The sequence below is a fragment of the Cherax quadricarinatus genome, chromosome 27, assembly GCF_038502225.1.
Source record: "Cherax quadricarinatus isolate ZL_2023a chromosome 27, ASM3850222v1, whole genome shotgun sequence".
NCBI lineage: Eukaryota > Metazoa > Arthropoda > Malacostraca > Decapoda > Parastacidae > Cherax > Cherax quadricarinatus.
The window spans coordinates 2,786,790-2,801,903 of record NC_091318.1 but is presented as its reverse complement, the minus strand read 5'-3'; the positions used below and the strand labels follow the sequence as shown (position 1 = coordinate 2,801,903).

General features: G+C 43.6%; 1 pseudogene; it reads left to right on the top strand.

The window, feature by feature from the left end:
- The window catches only part of LOC128691085 (glutathione peroxidase-like), a 117,995-nt pseudogene extending 104,999 nt beyond the window's left edge, over positions 1-12,996 (top strand).
- The last annotated feature ends 2,118 nt before the right edge of the window (positions 12,997-15,114 follow it).

Here is a 15,114-nt window from a genome sequence, read left to right as displayed (position 1 = left end):
TACCTCCCCCACACTCACATCTGGCTCTTCCTCACTTCTAAATGATGTTATACCTCTCTGGCAAATGCACAAAATCACAGCTTTTTTTATCTTCATCAACATTTAGCAGTTCCTCAAAATATTCCTTCTATATCCCCGATACCTCCAACTCCCCATCTAACTCTCCTTTTCTATTTTTAACTGTTACATCCATTCATTTCCTAGGCTTTCTCAGCTTATTTATTTCACTCCAAAACTTGTTCTTATTTTCAGCAGAATTTACTGACAGCATCTCACCCACTCTCACATCTACTCTCCTTTTACATTCCTTCACTACTCTCTTAACTTCTCTTTTCTCTCCATACATTCCTCCCTTCTTCTATCACTTCTACTTCGTAAAAACGTCTCATATGCTAACTTTTTTTTATCTCTTATTACTCTCTTTACCTCATTATTCCACCATTCACTCTTTTTCCCTCCTGCACCCACCCACCTATATCCACAAACTTCTGCGGAAAACAAAACACAGCATTCTTAAATCTACCCCATAATGGCAAGAAAAAGATTGGCAAGAAATGACGGAATTCTTACACCAACTGAAAACACTTCGGGAGTGGAGGCACAGTCATTGGCCTCCACTCCAGAACAACAGATACTAAAGCCAGCAAATAAAACCCCCCTAAATTCCATCAGTATAACGACATTTATCTTTGCAAACATACAGGGTCTAAAGCTGTCAACAAACAAAATTCCTTACATCAAAGGACTGCTCATGGAGTCAAATGGAATGTTTGTAGCTTTCATAGAGACCCACATAAAGGATCATTTTGACAACGAAATATGCATCCCAGGTTATAACTAATTAAGATGGAACAGACGAAACAGGCAACAAGGGGGATTTGGCTTGTACGTCACTGAGTCGCTCCTTAGCTCAGAACTACTAAACACTTTGAATGATGTAGTTAAAGTTTTGGCAGTAAAGATTGAAGACGGACACCTTGTCATTGTGGTTGTATGCGAGGCTCTGGATGCAACTTCCCAGCAATTCCAGGAACAGATTTGGAAAATTGGCCATTGTCTGGAAAGTCTCCCAACTCCTGCCCCAAACATCTTGTTACTGGGAGATTTCAACTTGAGACACCTAAAATGGAGGAGTGTAGCAAATAATATTTTTAGCAGAGATCAACCCAGAAGGCAGCTCAGATGAAAATTCACACACACGAGCAATTAAATCTCTGCACCAAATTCTCTTTAAACCAGCAAATATTAGAGCCTACATGACTAAAAATACGCTGGACCTCATCTTCATTAACAACGACGATCTTATATGTAATATAACCATATCAGAGACAATACACTCAGATCACAACATAATAGAGGTACAGACATATGCACAACTCTCCTGACCAGCAAAATGTGATCAGTCATGAGGGTGTCTTTACATAATTCAACTTCATTGACAAAAACATACAATGGGAACAAGTCAGCCATGTCCTAAATGAAACTAGCTGGGAAGATATCCTAAGCAACACGGATCCGAACCTTTGCCTAGTAAAAATTATCTCTGTGGCTCTTGAGGTCTGGTCAAGGCACATTCCATTAGGAAAAACAAAGAGAACATGTAAACTAGATGTGTTAGTGGATACAATAATATAAAATACTGCTTGTTGACGTTAGTACACCAAACGTGGAGTAGAATGAAATTAGCTCAGAGGCGTCCACACCACCGAAGGTCCTCGGGTCAAGTTAACATCTAGCTCTGCTGGATGCTTGATTCTTGTAGGATTTGGTGATCCTGTGGGTTAGAGCGTCATGTGGTTTTTCGCTCACCATGAGGAGGGGCCAAAACAACATGGATTCGAGTCCTTGGCTAGTCACAGTGTTGTTATATATATATATATATATATATATATATATATATATATATATATATATATATATATATATATATATATATATATATATATATATATATATATATATATATATATATATATATATATATATATATATATATAATCTTTCAGCGTACCAGCCGTATCCCACCGAGGCGGGGTGGCCCAAGAGGAAAAACGAAAGTTTCTCCTTTTAAATTTGTAATATATACAAGAGAAGGGGTTACTAGCCCCTTGCTCCCGGCATTTTAGTCGCCTCTTACAACAAGCATGACTTACAGAGAAAGAATACTGTTCCACTTCCCCATGGAGATAAGAGGAAATAAACAAGAACAAGAACTAGAAAGAAAATTGAAGAAAACTCAGAGGGGTGTGTATACATATGCTTGTACATGTATGTGTAGTGTGACCTAAGTGTAAGTAGAAGTAGCAAGACGTACTTGTAATTTTGCATATTTATGAGACAGACAAAAGACACCAGCAGTCCTACCATCATGTAAAACAATTACAGGCTTTCGTTTTACATTCACTTGGCAGGACGGTGGTACCTCCCTGTAGGGAGGTACCACCTGTAGGGAGGTACCACCTCTAGAACTGAACTTCGGACCCTCATCCTCAGGGAAGAGAATAAACTTACTTCAGAGAAAACTCAAAATTCTCCCCGGAGCTGTTTGAATATTTTCTTCTCCTACCACCCTCTATATCCAAAGCACATGGAGAGTTGAATGATAGCTCCAAGCCTTTCGTGTTGCAATCAGCACATCATCAGGAACTTGCTATGCTGCAGAAATGAGTAGGAAATTTAAGCAGATAATCGTGTGCACACACACACAGCCCTCACAGAAACCAAGCTCACAGGGATGATAACAGATGCCATCTTTCCAACGGGATATCAGATCCTGAGGAAAGACAGAGGAAACAGAGGGGATGGAGGAGTGGCACTGGAGAGATGAGACAGAGGAGAAGCATGAGATTACATAGTACTAACGCTTCAGTCTGGACGTCCCAAGGTGGTAATTACCAGAACAGCAGGAGGCCAAAGCAAGAGTATGATGAGAATAATAGAGCGATGGTTGACAGACTAGCTGAAATGGCCAGAAGGGCTCATGCGAGCAGGGCAAATCTGCTGATCATGGGTAACTTCAACCACGAGGAAATCGACTGGGAGAACTTGGATCCACATTGGGGCCAAGAAACGTGGAGGGCTAAGATGATGGCGGTGGTACTGGAAAACCTCATGTACTAACATGTAAGGGACACTACCAGAGAGAGAGAGGAGAGGATGAAACAGCGAGACTGGACCTAATATTCACCTTGAGTAGTGCAGATATTGAGAACATCACATATGAAAACCCCTGAGGGCCAGCGATCATGTGGTTTTAAACTTCGAATACACAGTAGAGCTACAAGTGGAGGGTGAACCAGGAAGGGCTGGACGAATGAAGCCAAAATACAAGAAAGGGGACTATGCAAGCATAAAGAACTTCCTCAATGGGGTTCAGTTGGACAGAGAACTGGCAGGGAAGTCAGTAGATGAGATGATGGGATATGTGACAACAACATGCAAGGAAGCTGAGGAGAGGTTTGTACCCAAGAGTAACAGGAATAATGACAAAGCCAGGATAAGCCCGTGGTTCACCCAAAGGTGCAGGGAGGCCAAAACCAAGTGTGCGAGGGAATGGAAGAAGTATAGAAGGCAAAAGACCCAGGAGAATAAGGAGACCAGTCATAGAGCCAGAAATGAATATGCACAGGTAAGATAGGAGGCCCAAAGGTAGTATGAGAATGACATCGCAGCAAAAGCCAAATCTGACCGAAAACTGTTGTACAGCCACATCAGGAGCAATACAACAGTCAAGGACCAGGTAATCAGGCTGAGGAAGGAAGGAGGAGAGGTCACAAAAAACGACCGCGAAGTATGTGAGGAGCTCAACAGGAGATTCAATGAAGTGTTCACAGAGGAGACAGAAGGGCCTCCAGAAAGGCAGAGGGGTGGGGTACACCATCAAGTGTTGGACATAATACATACAACCAAGGAAGAAGTGAAGAGGCTGTTAAGTGAGCTAGACACCTCAAAGGTGATAGGGCCGGATAACATCTTTCCATGGGTCCTGAGAGAGGGAGCAGAGGCACTTTGTGTACCACTAACAACTATCTTTAACAGGACGACTACCGGAAGTATGGAAGACAGCAAATGTAGTCACCGACGTGTATAGTATGCAAGGTCATGGAAAAAATTATCAGAAGAGTTGTGGAGTATCTAGAAAGGAATGAGCTTATCAACGACAGCCAGCACAGTTTCAGGGATGGGAAATCCTGTGTCACAAACCTACTGGAGTTCTATGACCGGGTGATGGCAGTAAGACGAGAGAGAGAGATGGGTAGACTGCATTTTCTTGGACTGTAAGAAGGCATTTGACACAGTTCCACACAAGAGATTAGTGTGGAAGCTGGAGGACCAGGCAGGGAAAACAAGGAAGGTACTACAGTGGATCAGGGAATACCTGTCAGGAAGGCAACAGCGAGTCATGGTACGTGGCGAGGTGACAGAGTGGGCGCTGGTAACGAGCGGGGTGCCACAGGGATCAATCCTAGGACCAGTGCTGTTTCTGGTATTTGTGAACGACATGATGGAAGGAATAGAATCTAAGTGTCCCTGTTTGCAAATGATGTGAAGTCGATAAGAATTCAATCGGACGAAGACCAGGCAGAACTACAGAGGGATCTGGACAGACTGCAGGCCTGGTCCAGAAACTGGCTTCTGGAGTTCAACCCCACCAAGTGCAAAGTCATGAAGATTTGGGGAAGGGCAAAGAAAACCACAGACAGAGTATAGTCTAGGAGGCCAGAGCCTACAAACCTCATTCAAGGATAACGATCTTGGTGTGAGTATAACACCGGGAACATCTCCTGAGACGCACGTCAACCAAATAACTGCTGCAGAATACAGGCACCTGGCAAACCTAAGAACAGCATTCCGACATCTAAATAAGGAGTCATTCAGGACCCTGTACACTGTGTATGTTAGGCCCATATTGGAATATGCAGCACCAGTTTGGAAACTAGAGAAAGTGCAAAGGTTTGCAACAAGACTAGTCCCAGAGCCAAGGGGTATGTTCTACTAGGAGAGGTTAAGGATAATCGACCTGACGACACTGGAAGACAGGAGAGTTATGGGGGATATGATAACGACATATAAAATACCGGAGGTATAGACAAGGTGGACAGAGACATCATGTTCCAGAGATGGGACACAGCAACAAGGGGTCACAGTTGGAAGCTGAAGATTCAGATGAACCACAGGGATGTTAGGAAGTATTTCTTCAGTCACAGAGTTGTCAGGAAGTGGAATAGCCTGGGTAGTGATGTAGTGGAGGCAGGATCCATACATAGCTTTTAGAAGGGGTATGATAAAGCTCACGGAGCGGGAAGATTGACCAGGCAGCTGCCAGTTGAAGAGGCGGGGGCCAGGAGCTGTGACGACCCCCCGCAACCACAACTAGGTGAGTACAGAGTTGGGACACTGCGTGCGCAAGTCACAACTTTAGTGTTCCGTGAATATAAGTGTTTTTGAGGGCTACCCAAGAGTACTGCAAGGGTAATTAAGTGTGTTAGGGTAGTGAACAATCCTTGAAGAGATTTAAAAGTTGCCCTGAGCCACATAAGTGTGGGGAGAGCCACAATTTTATAAGTGAACTAGAAAATGATATTTAGTGGTGTAAGTCAGCGTGGGCAGGCCTAGTGTGCTCCAGGCAATGTTGCCACATGTTGCCCAAGAAGGATAATAAAGTGAAATAAATACAGTGAATAGATTATATTATATATCAACAAGAAATGGAAGCGGATATAAGCCAGGACATCGAGTTGGACAATCTACAGGCTGCTACAGGCTGCATCGTAAGTATCTCAACTATACGTGGTTTTCGGGGAGTCGGGTGTTGAATTCCAATTTACCGGCAAGCTGTTTGTGACCGGTCCAACTCTTCTAGTACAATAAAGAATAGGATATCAGGTACTCAATAACGAATAGCAATTGGTAATTCATAGTAGAATAGGGTGAGCAGACAGGTGAAGCATAGAAGACATAAGCTAGTAGGTGGGTGTAGGTCAGGTGAGGTGGGTGTGAGTCAGGTCAGGTAGAGCTTGTAGATTACGTGTCACACGCAGACTCCACAAACACACTCATACACCATAACACACAATCCCACCAACTACTCACACACTTAATAACCCACCCCCCACACACACGTTCACACCCACACATTCCCACATATACAGACCCACACACATTCTCTCCCCCCTGCACCCTCCCCCACCTCTCTACCTCTCCCACTCCCTCCTCTGATCCCCGTGCTCTCTCTCAACCTCCTCCTCCTACTTCCCCCCCCCTCTTCTCCCTCTTTCCCCCCTCTCCCTCTGCCATTCTCTCTCCCCCTTTGATTCTCCCTCCTCCTCTCTCTCCCGCATATTTCCCCCTCTTTCCCCCTCCACACCTCTCTCCCATTTCGCCACTGTCTCCAGCTTCCTCCTCTCCCTCCCTCCACTTTCCCCACACACACAAACACATCACAAACAACCACACAGAATTCCAAAGTTTTTAATTCTGAGGCAATAAAATAAATGGGTTGCCAGAGAGCAGCATGAAAAACAGGGGACTGGAAGATGAGTCTGGAAAGGAAGATCAGGTAGCAGAGCTCATGAAAAGGGAACATGAGTGGGGAAGGAAGCTAGAAGAGCTTAGCATGAAAATGGAATAGAGGATAGCTGCTGAGAACAGGAAGTGGGAGATGCAAGTCACAGCAGCAGATGCTAAGAGTCAGAGATAAGAAAACTGAAAAATATGAAACAGCCTAAAGAACTAAAGAGCAGTGTGAGCAAATCAGAAACTGCTACCTCAGTCACAAACAAGGGGACTGTAGGGAACGAAGGAGTGAAACTATATGCAGAGGCCCTATTAAACCATTGTGGAGCCCAAGAAAAAAGGATCACATCAGGAACAATCGAGGGGACTGTAGAAAATGAAAGAGCTAAGCTATATGTAGAGGCCCTAATAGACCACAGCAATGCATAGGGAAAGCTGAGATGGGAAAATGACAGACCACTGGGCCCAGGGACAACAAATAGTGAAAAGATTGAAGAAAGGAAATCTACAATCGAGGCAACTAAATCGAATCAGGGGATACATAATGGTATGCAGTTGGAGAATGAAAGGGAGAGATCAGTCTTTGTTCATGGGTTCCAGGAAGTTGAAGAAGGGGAGGAAAAAGCTATTAAAAGCATCATGAAAGCAATAGATGACCCAGCTGGCCAATTTTCTGAGAATAGGAGGGGTATGCAAAAGAAAGACACCGGCCGGTCAAAGTGATTTTCAAGGCAGAAACAGCTCGAAACAGTATCCTGCAGGAAAAAGCAAGTCTGAGGGACATCTCGGCATACCAGAGGGTGTATCTCGAGCTGATAGAGAAGGTTCCAATACGAAAGGAGGGAAGAGAAATGAAGATGGAGATGGACAGGAGAACCCAGACGAAAAGGGGGAAGATCAAATGTAACCTCTCTCACAACTACCTACAGAAACCCCCCAACCAGGACAACCCCAATGCAACCAAACAATCTAATCCAAAACACACATGCCATGCCCAATGCCCCCACCCACCTCATTACAAACTCCACTTCCACAACAAGCACCCATAGTTCCTTATCAGGTTTCCTGCTTCGCCACCTACAATGTACCCTCCAGACCACAGTTTTGGAAAAGGAGTTGAAGTTTTGGTATACAAATGCAGATGGAATAACAAATAAATGTGAGGAGTGGCATGAAAGTATCAAGGAGACATCCCCAGATGTAATAGCACTCACAGAAACAAAACTCATAAGAATGATAACAGATGCAATCTTTCCACCCGGTTATCAAATCCTGAGGAAAGATAGAGGGAGTAGAGGGGGAGGAGAAGTTGCATTGTTCATTAAAAATGGAAGGAATGGATGGAATGGGCAAAAGGGACTACATAGTAGGAACAATCCAGTCTGCAGAAGGCCAAGAGAAGATTAAGATGAGAGCAACAGAGCAATAGTAGACACACTAGCCGAGGTCGTCAGGAGAGTTCACATGGGGAGAGCAAAGTCACTAGTTATGGGTGATTTCAATCACAAGGAGATTGACTGGGAAAACCTGGAGCCCCGTGAGGGTCCCAAAACATGGAGAGCCAAGATGATGGATGTGGTACTGGAAAACCTCATGCATTAACATGTTAGAGACACTACCAAAGAGAGAGGTGAGGATGACCCAGCAAGACTGGACCTAGTATTCACCTTGAGTAATTCGGACATCGAGGATATCACATACGAAAGGCCCTTTGGAGCTAGTGATCATGTGGGTCTGTGCTTTGATTACATAGTTTAGCTACAAGTGGAGAGGGTTGCAGGAATAGGACGGGAAAAATCGAACTACAAAAGGGAGGACTACACAGGCATCAGGAACTTCCTGCAATATGTTCAGTGGGAGAGAGAATTGGCAGAAAAACCAGTAAAAGAAATGATGGACTGTGTGACAACAAAATGCAATCAGGTAGAGAGGTTTGTTCCCTAGGGAAACAGAAATAATGGGAAGATCAGAACGAGTCCTTTGTTCACTCAAAGGTGTAGGGAGGCAAAACCTAAGTGCACTAGAGACTGGAAAAAGTACAGAAGACAAAGGACCCAGGAAAATAGAGATAAGCCGAAGAGCCAGAAACAAATATGCACAGATAAGAAGGGAGGCTCAGCAACTATACAAAAATGACATAACATCAAAAGTCAAGTCGGACCCTAAGCTGCTGTATAGCCACGTCAGGAGGAAAACAACAGTCAAGGACCAAGTAATCAGGCTGAGGAAGGAAGGTGGGGAGTTCACAAGAAACGACCATGAGGTATGTGAAACTCAACATGAAATTTAGAGAAGTATTCACAGTGGAGACAGGATGGACTCCAGGAATTCAGAATAGGGAGGTACACCAACAAGTGCTGGATAAAATACACACAACCGAACTTGATACCTCAAAGGCAGTGGGACCAGACAACATCTCTGCATGGGCCCTTAGAGAGGGAGCAGAGATGCTGTGTGTGCCACTAACAAAAATCTTCAACACATCCATTGAAACTGGGCAACTACCTGAGGTATGGAAGATGGCAAATGTAGTCCCAGTTTTTAAGAAAGGAGACAGACACGAGCCATTAAACTACAGACCTGTGTCACTGACGTGTTTAGTATGCAAAGTCATGGAGAAGATCATCAGGAGGAGAGTGCTGGAGCACCTGGAAAGACACAAGTTATAATCGACAACCAGCATGGTTTCAGGGAAAGAAAATCCTGTGTCACAAACCTACTGGAGTTTTATGACAAGGTAACAGAAGTAAGACACTAGAGACAGGGGTGGATAGACTGCATTTTCTTGGACTGCAAGAAGACCTTCGACGCAGTTCCTCACAAGAGGTTAATGCGAAAGCTAGAGGATCAGGCACACATAACAGGAAAGGCACTGCAATGGATCAGAGAATGACAGGGAGGTAATAACGAGTCATGGTACGTGACGAGCTGTCAGAGTCTGCACCTGTGACGAACGGGGTTCCACAGGGGTCAGTCCTAGGACCTGTGTTGTTTTTGATATATGTGAATGACATAACGGAAGGAATAGACTCAGAAGTGTCCTTGTTTGCAGATGATGTGAAGTTACGAGGAGAATTAAATCGGTTGAGGATCAGGCATGACTACAAAGAGACCTGGACAGGCTATAAACCTGGTCCAGCACCTGGCTCCTTGAATTTAACCCCGTCAAATGCAAAACCATGAAGATCGGGGAAGGGCAAAGAAGACCGCAGACAGAGTATAGTATAGGTGGTCAAAGACTGCAAACCTCACTCAAGGAGATCTTGGGGTGAGTATAATACCGAGCACATCTCCTTAGGTGCGCATCAGTCGGATAACTGCTGCAGCATACGGGCGTCTGGCAAACCTAAGAACAGCATTCCGATAGCTCATTATGGAATCATTCAGGACTCTGTACCCCATATACGTCAGGACCATATTGGAGTATGCAGCAACAGTTTGGAATCCACACCTGGTCAAGCATGTCAAGAAATTAGAGAAAGTGCAAAGGTTTGCAACAAGACTGGTTCCAGAGCTAAGGGGATTGTCCTACGATGAAAGGTTAAGGGAAATCGGCCTGACGACACTGGAGGACAGGAGGGTCAGGGGACGCATGATAACGACATAAAATACTGCGAGGAATTGACAAGGTGGACAAAGACAGGATATTCCAGAGAGGGGACACAAAAACAAGGGGTCACAATTGTTAGGAAGTATTTCTTCAGTCATAGAGTTGTCAGGAAGAGGAATAGCCTAGAAAGCGACGTAGTGGACGCAGGAACCATACATAGTTTTAAGGCGAGGTTTGATAAAGCTCATGGATCAGGGAGAAAGAGGACCTAGTAGCAATCAGTGAAGAGGCGGGGCCAGGAGCTATGAATCGACCCCTGCAACCACAAATAGGTGAGTACACATACACACACACACACGCACACACACACACACACACATACACACACACACACACACACACACACACACACACACACACACACACACACACACACACACACACACACACACACACACACACACACACACACATACACACATTATCAGGAGAAGAGTGGTGGAACACCTAGAAAGGAATGATCTCATCAACAGCAGCCAACATGGATTCAGGGACGGGAAATCCTGTGTCACAAACCTACTGGAGTTCTATGACATGGTGACAGCAGTAAGACAAGAGAGAGAGGGATGGGTGGATTGCATTTTCTTGGACTGCAAGAAGGCGTTTGACACAGTTCCACACAAGAGATTAGTGCAAAAACTGGAGGACCAAGCAGGGATAACAGGGAAGGCACTACAATGGATCAGGGAATATTTGTCAGGAAGACAGCAGCGAGTCATGGTACGTGGCGAGGTGTCAGAGTGGGCACCTGTGACCAGCTGGGTCCCACAGGGGTCAGTCCTAGGACCAGTGCTGTTTATTGTATTTGTGAACGACATGACGGAAGAAATAGACTCCGAAGTGTCCCTGTTTGCAGATGACGTGAAGTTGATGAGAATTCATTCGATCGAAGACCAGGCAGAACTACAAAGGGATCTGGAGAGGATGCAGACCTGGTCCAGCAATTGGCTCCTGGAGTTCAATCCCACCAAGTGCAAAGTCATGAAGATTGGGGAAGGGCAAAGACGACCGCAGACGGAGTACAGTCTAGGAGGCCAGAGACTACAAACCGCACTCAAAGAAAAAGATCTTGGGGTGAGTATAACACCAGGCACATCTCCTGAAGCGCACATCAACCAAATAACTGCTGCAGCATATGGGCGCCTAGCAAACCTCAGAACAGCATTCCGACATCTTAATAAGGAATCGTTCAGGACCCTGTACACCGTGTACGTTAGGCCCATATTGGAGTATGCGGCACCAGTTTGGAACCCACACCTAGCCAAGCATGTAAAGAAACTAGAGAAAGTACAAAGGTTTGCAACAAGACTAGTCCCAGAGTTAAGAGGTATGTCCTATGAGGAGAGGTTAAGGGAAATCAACCTGACGACACTGGAGGACAGGAGAGATAGGGGGGACATGATAACGACATACAAAATACTGAGAGGAATTGACAAGGTGGACAAAGACAGGATGTTCCAGAGATGGGACACAGCAACACGGGGACACAGTTGGAAGTTGAAGACACAGATGAATCACAAGGATGTTAGGAAGTATTTCTTCAGCCACAGAGTAGTCAGGAAGTGGAATAGTTTGGGAAGCGATGTAGTGGAGGCAGGACTCATACATAGCTTTAAGCAGAGGTATGATAAAGCTCAAGGTTCAGGGAGAGTGACCTAGTAGCGATCAGTGAAGAGGCGGGGCCAGGAGCTAGGACTCGACCCCTGCAACCTCAACTAGGCGAGTACACACACACACACACACACACACACACACACACACACACACACACACACACACACACACACACACACACACACACACACACACACACACACACACACACGTGTATGTATTCAGTGGGGAACCTAATATTTCCCTTTACAAGTGGATCGACGTCTAACGCTAATCTCCCTCTAACAGGAATATTGTCCCGCTACAAGGAAGTCTTTTGCTGACCCGGATTATCTCTATTACTCTCCTATCAAATACAATGACATTCGCTGGAACTGGGAGAAGTTTCTCATCACCAAGAAGGGAAGACCCTACATGCGCTATGACCCAGGGACCAAGCCATCTGAGATGAAGAACGACATAATGTTTCTTTTGCAGCAGGAATACTAAATTCTGTCATAATGTATAACTCATAAGCTATTTTATATTACCTTGCTTGTTTGTAGACCATTGCATTTGCTTTATAAAACATTCTGTCAGCATGTTCCACTGGTCCCTTTCCATGGATCATCCGAAGGTGGTATTTTGTTTATTAGAGAAATATGAATTCTTTTCCTAATACTTGTCTTAGTCATATAACGACTCTTTCATTTAAGTTTTTGGTGACTAGACAGAATCCTTCAACTGTCTCACAGATGCACCCCATAAAAATAACAGATTATAAAATGAAATATAATGGAAGGTATCCCTCTCTATATAAGAAACGAAAGTAATGTAAATATCTCTTATTGGTGGGTATTTTGAGTTTAAGTTATGCATTTTTTTCCCCAAAAACTAACTTTGCAGTCTAACTCAACATTACTAAAATAATCGTAATATCAAATAACTCAGTTTTCCCAACTATATATGAATTCGCAAAATTTTAATTGTTTTCCTTGTGGATAATTAAATGTTTAGATAACGCCTCCCCCTCATCCTGCTGCTACTGAGTTGTAAATGTACAAGACTGTAACCCAGCCTGACGTGATGAAGGAGTCGCCACAAACCTGAGGGTGGGCGACGCTGGAAAGTAGAGTCACCTGGAGTCCAGTCTTCAGCTCATTCAACTGGACTCAGCTCAGCTCTACAAGTCAGGAGAGGTTAAAGGTCCTGTCTGTTAACTACTGCAAAATCGTTATAGAGCTTCATTCATTAAAATATATTACCAAAAGTATAAATTCAAGTTTCATTTGATCCTACACTGCCCATATATCACATCTTCTTGGTGGTCAAACTTGCGCATGGTAGTGTCTAGTAACCCTTGATGGAAGGTTACCTTCTGCGGAGCTGAGATTCCTCGTTAAAAATAATAAATCTGACCTTCCCTTGCATCGAGCCTGAGTTACTTCCTCTCTGCATACCATTATATGACCCATATGGATTTAGTGCTCCCCATAAATGTAATAATATTACTAGTTACACCAATAATAATAATAGACGCAACAATAATTATAATAATTGTTGTAATAATTGCAATAATAGTAATAATATAATAGTAGTAATAATAATAATAGTTGTAATAATAATAATAATACTTGTAATAATAATAATAATAACAATACAATAGTTATAATAATAATAAAAATCGTAGTATCTAATAATTGCTTCCTTCAAGGTGCTCCTTACTTAAGGCGTTACAGCTGCCATCCTCATCCAGGAATAAAATCTGACAACTTCACGTTCCATATACCTTAAGTATACGGTATGTGGTGTTGTACATGTGTTGTACGTGTGGTGTTGTACATGTGTTGTACGTGTGGTGTACATGTGTTGTTGTACATGTGTTGTACGTGTGGTGTTGTACATGTGTTGTACGTGTGGTGTACATGTGTTGTTGTACATGTGTTGTACGTGTGGTGTTGTACATGTGGTGTTGTACATGTGTTGTACGTGTGGTGTTGTACATGTGTTGTTGTACATGTGGTGTATATGTGGTGTTGCACATGTGTTGTACATGTGGTGTTGCATATGTGTTGTACATGTGGTGTTGCACATGTGGTGTTGAACATGTGTTGTACGTGTGGTGTTGTACATGTGTTGTTGTACATGTGTTGTACGTGTGGTGTTGTACATGTGTTGTTGTACATGTGTTGTACGTGTGGTGTTGTACATGTGGTGTTGCATATGTGTTGTACATGTGGTGTTGCACATGTGGTGTTGAACATGTAGTGTTGCACATGTGGTGTTGCACATGTGGCGTTGAACATGTAGTGTTGCACATGTAGTGTTGTACATGTGATGTACATGTAGTGTTGTACATGTGTTGTACATGTAATGTTGTACATGTGTTGTACATGTAGTGTTGTACATGTGGTGTTTTACATGCAGTGTTGTACATGTGACGTTGTACATATGGTGTACATGTGGTGTTGCACATAGTGTTGTACATGTAGTATTGTACATGTGGTATACATGTAGTGTTGTACATGTGGTGGTGTACATATAGTGTTGCACATGTGGTGTTGTACATGGGTTGCACACGTGATGTGCATGTGGTGCTGTATATGTGGTGTTGTACATGTAATGCTACACATGTGTTGTACATACGGTGATGTACATGTAGTCTTGTACATGTATTGCACATGTCGGGTTGTACATGTGGTGATATACATGCGGTGTTGTGCATGTAGTGTTGTACATGTGGTGGTGTACATGTATGTCGCACATGTGGTGTTGTACATATAGTGTTGTACATTGTGTTGCACATGTGGTGGTGTACATATGGTGGTGCACATGTGTTGTACATGTAGTGTTGTACATGTGGTGTTGTACATTTAATTCTGCACATGTCGTGTTGTACATGTGGTGTTGTACATGTAGTCTTGTACATGCAGTCTTGTACATGTGTTGCACATGTGTTGTACATGTGGTGTTGTACATGTAGTGTTGCACATGTGTTGCGCATTTAATATTGCACATGTAGTGCTTATATGTGTTGTACATGTTGTGTTGTACATGTATTGTACGTGTGGTGTTGTACATGTGATGTTGCACATGTGGTGTTGTACATGTAGTGTTGTACATGTGGTGCTGTACATGAAGGGTTGCTCATGTGTTGTACATGTGGTGTTGTACATGTGATGTTGCACATGTGGTGCTGTACATGAAGGGTTGCTCATGTGTTGTACATGTGGTGTTGTACATGTGTTGTACATTGAATGTTGTACATTGAGTGTTGTACATGTGGTGTTGCACATGTACATGTGGTGTTTCACATGTACATGTGGTGTACATGTGTTGTATATGTTTTGTTGTACATGTATTTTACAAGTTGTATTGTACATGTGTTGCACATG